Source organism: Octopus sinensis, linkage group LG10 (assembly GCF_006345805.1).
Source record: "Octopus sinensis linkage group LG10, ASM634580v1, whole genome shotgun sequence".
NCBI classification, from domain to species: domain Eukaryota; kingdom Metazoa; phylum Mollusca; class Cephalopoda; order Octopoda; family Octopodidae; genus Octopus; species Octopus sinensis.
Window position 1 is genome coordinate 66,087,284 of NC_043006.1, and position 8,366 is coordinate 66,095,649.

Consider the following 8,366-nt stretch of genomic DNA (forward strand, 5'->3'; position numbering starts at 1 on the left):
ATCCATGCAAGCATGAAAAAGTTAAAGCTAAATGTTGATCTGTGTGTCTGTGACTGATAAGTCAGAGACACAAATTTGAATGATGTATAATGACTAAGCAGCATCCATTACTAATCCACAGTCACATTATCATGTTTGTGAATTTCCTATTGTTAAAAACAAAATGGAGAGAGAGAAAGAAATTGTTGGTTTCAGGAAATAATAAAACACAAGTCAAATCTTGTGAGGATCAGGATTTCATACAACTTGTACTGAATAAAAAGCTGCTAGTGGAAAGGTGTTTTAGAGGTGAGGGGTAGTTGTAAATCTTTGGTAATCAACGTGACTCATCTCTTTTACTCTTTTATTTGTTTCAGTCATTTGACTGTGGCCATCCTGGAGCACCGCCTTTTAGTTGAGCAAATCGATCCCAAGAATTATTCTTTGTAAGCCTAGTACTTATTCTATCGGTCTCTTTTGCCGAACTGCTGAGTTATGGGGACGTAAACACACCAGCATTGGTTGTCAAGCGATGGTGAGGGGTCAAACACAGACACGCACATATACACACATAGATTATATATATATATATATATATACACACACACATATATATACACACACATATATACGACGGGCTTCTTTCAGTTTCCGTCTACCAAATCCACTCACAAGGTTTTGGTCGGCCCGAGTCTATATTATAAGGCACTTGCCCAAAGATGCCACGCATTGGGAATGAATTCGGAACCATGTGGTTGGTAAGCAAGCTACTTACCACACAGCCACTCCTACGCCTATTGATTTTCGTTAAGAAATGTTGCTAGTGCCCAGGAGATGGAGTTTTTGTCATTTCCAACAATAGACAAACAAGGCAGACCGTATGAGTGTAAGAGAAGAGTGACAGCTGGTTTGAAATTAAGAGAGAGATGAATGTTGTACAATGGAGAAGTTGTGGCTGATAAGTATCAGTATGGGAACGAGAAGGTAAAGGAAATTATTGGGGATAGTGGAAGTACAGGAAAGATGGAGAGCAAACAGTGTAATAAACCAGTAGATAGAAAGTAAGGAGAGAGATGGAGGACAGAGGTACGTTATGGAGGTCATAGTGAGTATATCGTCGATGTTTTTAGAAGACGTAAAACTGATGATTCTTTGTCTGTCTGTCAGTCTCTGTCAGTCTCTCTCATATATATCATCATCATCATCATCATCATCATTTAGCGTCCGCTTTCCATGCTAGCATGGGTTGGACGGGTCAACTGGGGTCTGTGAAGCTGGAAGGCTTCGTCAGGCCCAGTCAGATCTGGCAGTGTTTCTACGGCTGGATGCCCTTCCTAACGCCAACCACTCCGCGAGTGTAGTGGGTGTTTTTTACGTGCCACCTGCACAGGTGCCAGACAGAGCTGGCGAACGGCCACAAACGGATGGTGCTTTTACGTGCCAGGCAATGCTGGCAACGGACACGAACGGATGGTGCTTTTACGTGCCACCGACACGGGGCCAGACAGAGCTGGCAAACGGCCACGAACGGACTGTGCTTTTACGTGTCACCGGCACAGGGGGCCAGCCGAGGCTGGCAATGGACACGAACAGATGGTGCTTTTACGTGCCACCGACACGGTTGCCAGACAGAGCTGGCAAACGGCCACGAGCGGACGGTGCTTTTACGTGTCACCGACACGGGGCCAGACAGAGCTGGCAAACGGCCACGAACGGACGGTGCTTTTACGTGTCACCGGCACGGGGCCAGACAGAGCTAGCAAACGGCCACGAGTGAATGGTGCTTTTACGTATCACCGACACGGGTGCCAGACGAGTCTTTTGTTTCAGTCATTTGACTGTGGCCATGTTGGAGCATTGCCTTTAGTCGAGCAAATCGAACCCAGGACTTATTCTTTGCAAGCCTAGTACTTATTTTATCGGCCTCTTTTGCCGAACTGCTAAGTTATAGGAACGTAAACACACCAGCATCGGTTGTCAAGCGATGTGGGGGGGGGATACAAATACACACACACACACACATATATATATACATACATACGACGAGCCCATTCACAAGGCTTTGGTCGGCCCGAGGCTATAGTAGAAGAGACTTGCCCAAGGTGCCACGCAGTGGGACTGAACCCGGAACCATGTGGTTGGTAAGCAAGCTACTTACCACACAGCCACTCCTATATATATATATATAATATATATATATATATATATTATATATATATTAACAATGGAAGCAGTATTAATGCTGAATGACAATCTTTATATTCCACTTAACGTGGATGTTATTAGTAAGTCGAATATTGTGGCATTCGCCTTGAGAGATCCTTTCATATAAACGTAAGGAGCTAAGAGCACAGGCATATATCGTTAGCAGACGACAACCGACTGGTATGGGGGCCGGAACTGCTAGATCACGTGATTTCAGCGTACTGTGCTTCCTCAGTGGCAGCGTCCGCTTGCCTCATCAACCAAATCTCATTGCCAAGAATATATAGAATAACAATGATATCGCAAATAGCCAGCAGTCTTGCCACTGAGGACGCACGGTACACTGAAATCATGTGATCTGGCAGTTCCGGCGCCCACGTCAGATGGTTCTCGTCTGCTAATATATCTCTGTCCTCAGCACCGTATGACTATGTAAGAGGATCTCTCAAGGCGAATACTGCACTATATTCGGCACTCTAAGGCACTTTAAGGCGGCGAGCTGGCAGAAACGTTAGCACGCTGGGCGGAATGCGTTGCCGTATTTCGTTTGCCGTTACGTTCCGAGTTCAAATTCCGCCGAGGTGGACTTTGCCTTTCATCCTTCCGGGGTCAATAAATTAAGTACCAGTTACGCACTGGGGTCGATGTAATCGACTTAATCCCTTTGTCTGTCCTTGTTTGTCTCCTCTGTGTTTAGCCCCTTGTGGGTAGTAAAGAAATATATATTCGGCAGTCTAATATTAATTGTACGTTAAGTAGGATATAAAGATCAGCATTATATATATATATATATATATATATATATATATATAATATATATATATATATATATATATATATATATATATATATATATATATATATATATATATATATATGTGGCTGTGTGGTAAGTAGTTTGCTTACCGACTACATGGTTCCAGGTTCAGTCCTACTGCATGGCACCTTGGGCAAGTGTCTTATACTATAGCCGCGGGCCGACCAAAGCCTTGTGAGTGGATTTGGTAGACGGAAACTGAAAGAAGCCCATCGTGTACATATATATATATATATATGTGCGTGTGTGTGTGTGTGCGTGTATGTTTGTCCCCCAAACATCGCTTGACAACCAATGGTGGTGTATTTATGTGCTCGTAACATAGCGGTTCAGCACTGAGACTGATAGAACAAGTACTAGGATTACAAATAAAAAGTCCTGGGGATTATTTGCTCGACTAAAGGCGGTGCTCCAGTATGGCCGCAGTCAAATGACTGAAACAAAAGAAAGAATTATATATATATATGAAACTAAACAAATATGACGAAAGAACTGAAAATTATGCAATGAACTTCACTAGCTTAGAGCTGTTTCTGCTGCCAGATACAATGCGCTCAGAGCATTTTTAGTTCCTTTGTCATTTAATTTCTTATTACGTTCTGTACTCAACTAACGCTGTATTCTGAACCGTACGTATGTATACTGAGTCTAACACCACGTTACTAGTATTGCAATTCCCGAGCGAAGCATTAATACACATATGGGCGTGTATGGATGTATATGTGATTATGTCTCTTTACCTTGATTACTGCGCAGTATTTATAACTGAGTGTCACCGGTCATACGAGCTTGTGTCATGCCATGAGGAAATATCCGGAAATAGGTAAAGGTCGGCAACAGAAGGGCAAGTAACAATTCTGTATGATCCATGCAAACCTGAAAAAAGTGAACGTTAAAGAGATTCATCATTATATATATATCTGTTTCAGTCATTTGACGGCGGCCATGATAGAGCACCACCTTTAGTGGAACAAATCGACCCCAGGACTTATTCTTTGTAAGCCTGTACTTATTCTATCGGTCTCTTTTACCGAACCGCTAAGTTACGGGTACGTAAACACCAAAATCGGTTGTCAAGCGACGGTGGTAGGGGACAAACGCAGACACACAAACATTATATATATATCTATATATACGAAAGGCTTCGTTCAGTTTCCGTCTACCAAATCCACTCAAGGCTTTCGACAGCCCGAGGCTATAGTAGAAGACACTTGCCCAGGGTTTGAACCAGGGATTGAACTATAAATTCAATTATATTCAGATTCAAGAAATGTGTTGAAACGAACGTAACCAAAGAACTAAAGGTCATATTATTAATTTCGACTTTATATAAACGTGGTCTGATCAATAAGTATCCGGACTGTCGTCATAGTAACGAAGCTAAAATATGCAGAGTGAAGCCACTTGACACAGATTGACCTTGAACTCTGCTGTGCATGTGCACTAAGTTTAAATGTTCTAGCTCACTTCCGTTTAGAAGGAAGGTGTGTAGCGTGTGATCGCATTGACCATGACAAAGATAGTTGAGCAGAGAATTTGCATCGAATTTTGCCAATAGCTTGGCGATACCTGCTCAGAGGCCTACACAAAGTTTTCATCGTTCCCGACACAACCAAGGAGATCTTGTGCAACTGATACCCAAATGTCTTTTCGGTCAGCTGAAAGCAGTTTTGGTACAAACTTGGCAGACACGCGTCTCATACCGGAATCTTCAATAATAATGGACTGAACTGAACCGTAACTAATCTGTATATCCTCTGATAACTCAAGGATGGGGATTCAACAAATTTCTCTCACAACTGCACCACATCTGCGATGTTTTATAAGTTGTGTTGGTTGTGGGTCTCCCAGAACGTTCATCAATATCGACATTTTTTCGGCTATGTTGGAAATGTTCGAACCACTCGTACACTTGTGTGCGGCTCATACACTCCTCTCCATACACTTTCTGCAACTTTGCGTAGGCCCCTGAGCAGGTATCACCATGATAACTTTCTTTGTCATAGCCAATGCGACGATCACACGCTACACACCTTCCTTCCAAGCACAGCTGTAAAAGCGGAAGTGAGTTAGAATGTTAAAACTGAGTGTGCATGCGCAGCAAAGTTTAAGGTCAATCCTTGCCAAGCGGCTTCACTCTGTGTGCTTTAGTTTCATGTGCTTTAGTTTCATTACTATGCAAACAGTCCGGATACTTATTGATCAGACTTCGTATATATATATATAAAACTTACTTGGAAGAGGATGCGTGGCGTTCAATCATCTAATAATATAAATAATATATATATGCATATATACATACGTATATGTACATACATCTATGCGTATATATATATATATATATATATATATATATATATATATATATATATATATATATATGCATATGTGGGCACAGGACGTCTCGAAACTTGTACAACAAAAAGAAAATACGAAGTACGAGTACATGGAATATGAACTATTTTTTTCGAACAACGAGAGACACAAACAGAAAACAAGACAAACAACATAAAGAACGACCCTTCATCAGTTGTTGAGAGCAACTGTTTTATCGAAAGCTTATACTATTGTTAAATGCTAAAAATACGAGAGTAAAAAAAAAACAGCCAACAACTGATGAAGGGTCGTTCTTTAAGTTGTTTGTCTTGTTTTCCGTTTGTGTCTTTCGTTATTCGAAAAAATAGCTCATATTCCATGTACTCGTACTTCGTATTTTTTGTTGTATACGTTTCATGAAGTCCTGTGCCCACACATGCATATATATATATATATATATATATATATATATATATATATATATATATATATATATATATATATTATATATAAAAGAGTTGTGTGTCTGTCTCCTACGATTTAGATTCCTAACTACTCCCACATTTTGCGGTGCAGTTTAACCAAAACCGGGTATCTTATAGTCATGATTCATATCGAGCCCTTCTGGGTATTAGCGCGCGTCTACGATGAGTCTACGATTTAAAAAAAAATTACCATCATTTTTTTCCATTTTAATGCATTTTTTCGCTATTATATAAGGGAAGTAACTATCTAAAAATGTCTAAGATGAGTCAACGGTTTTTAAAAAAATTTACCATAATTTTTTTTCCATTTTTAATGCATTTTTTTGCTATTTTTTGGCTATAACTCTCTAAAAATGCTTATATAGTTATTTCCCTTACAAACCCAAGCAACGCCGGGCAATACTGCTAGTATATATATATAATATAAATTAGAGATAAAACCACTATTATGCAATTCAAACAATGATAGACATAAACCAAAACACAAATAACAAATAAAAAATATTTTTATAAAATGAATATATATATATATATATAATATATATATATATATATATATATATTCCAAGAAAGTTAGAGGTTGTGAATCCAACCAAGGGATAATATCTAACCATTATATTGCTGGTAGAATACCCAATTATTAATACACCTGTGTTCTTTTTATTGCATTGCAATTACATTACCGAGTGTAATAAATGGGTGAAGGTAAAGAGATATTTTACCATTAATTTATAGGGCAATAAGAAAATGGAGAGGATCAATAGGTGGTATTCATCAACTTTTAGACATTATATTATGTCTATTTATTTATTTATTTATTTATTTATTTACTGACAATTATTTATTGACAATTAAAACAATATACATACATGTATAACATATTATGCTTTACATATACAATATATAGATACCAGTAATTATTAAAATATATAACATACAGGAATATGTTATATATTTTAATAATTACTGGTATCTTTATATACTGTACATGTAAAGGATATGTTATACATGTATGTATATTGTTGTAATTGTCACTTTAGTAAATAAATAAATAAATTGACATAATATTATGTCTAAAAGTTGATGAATACCACCTATTGATCCCCTCCATTTCCTTATTGCTCTCTCTCTCTCTCTCTCTCTCTCTCTCTCTCTCTCTCTCTCTATATATATATATATATATATATATATATGAGAAATTCTATATAATTCTAACGGAATGATTTGTAGAAGGTAAAACCATGCCATCATTAATCTTTGTCAAACTGAAATCAACAATGAAACTCCAAAAGCAGTCGCTTGATAAGTTAGAAAAATAACATTTTCATCAGATCACACCTTACTATATTAAACTAGTGCTTGATACAAATAAAACTACAGGACGTTCACAGCTGGAATGCCTTTGAACTCTACCTTGGGTCAAACAATAACAAGAACTAATTATGACCAAACGCTGGACTCTCATACCGTAGTCGATAGATGAAGGATCTGCAGTTTCTTGTCGAACAACCTGCAAAGACGATTTGCTTATGGCAATGGAATGTGTATGCTGGACATTCGCTCAATCTCGCCATCAAATTGATATTACCTGTACAGGTGTACAGGGGTGCCATAAATCAGGTATGCAAAGTGATCGCAGAGCAACGTGAAAGGAATCATTTTGTTCAAGAATACAACGCACCACTCGGTTTGAGAATCGAAACAACGATAAGCTCTTGGCCACGCGCCTACACTTTCGAATGAATATCATAGTTACAACAGCAATAACAACAACAACAGTTGCTTCTATTTTAGGTACAAGACGTAATTTTAAGGGGAGGAGTTTAATCGATTACATCAAACACACTACTTGATTAATACGTTATTTTATCGACCCCAAAAGAACGAATGGCCATATTGATCTCGGCAGGACTTGAACTCAAAACATGAAGAGCCTAAGATTAAAACAGCAATTAAAATCAAGAATTTATTCCGTCTCCACATTTCGCTGTCTTTCGTCGATACCATTTGGAGTCTTGTCGAAAATATCGGTAACACGAAACTTAGAGCAACAGTGTAACATCTGAACAACGGTGAAGAAACAAGAGTAAGTGAAGAAACACAGTAATCGTACGTACCACAGAAAAGGGGGTTTTCTGCCCCGAGAGGCCCCATTATTCATTACGTGAAAAATTTTAATAATCTAAAACCATCTTTGGAACATAAGTAATGTATGTTCTCAGTTTGGAGAAAATCAGTTGCAAACGTCAGAAGTTATGCGGCTTTACACACACACACACACACACACACACACACACACACACACAGAGTTATATATATATATATATATGTATATATAGACATAAAAATATATTACTTTCGCCTTTCTTTACTTTATTCATTGTTGTTTGTATCTCTGTGTTTGTGTTTTTATCTCTCTTTCTCTCTCTCTCTCTCTCTCTCTCTCTGTGTCTGTCTGCATGCATGCATGCATGCATACATACATACATACATACATACATACATACCAATCTAAATCATACATTAGCGATTAAAAGCGTTCAGGCTCTGTGTAACTAAAAGAA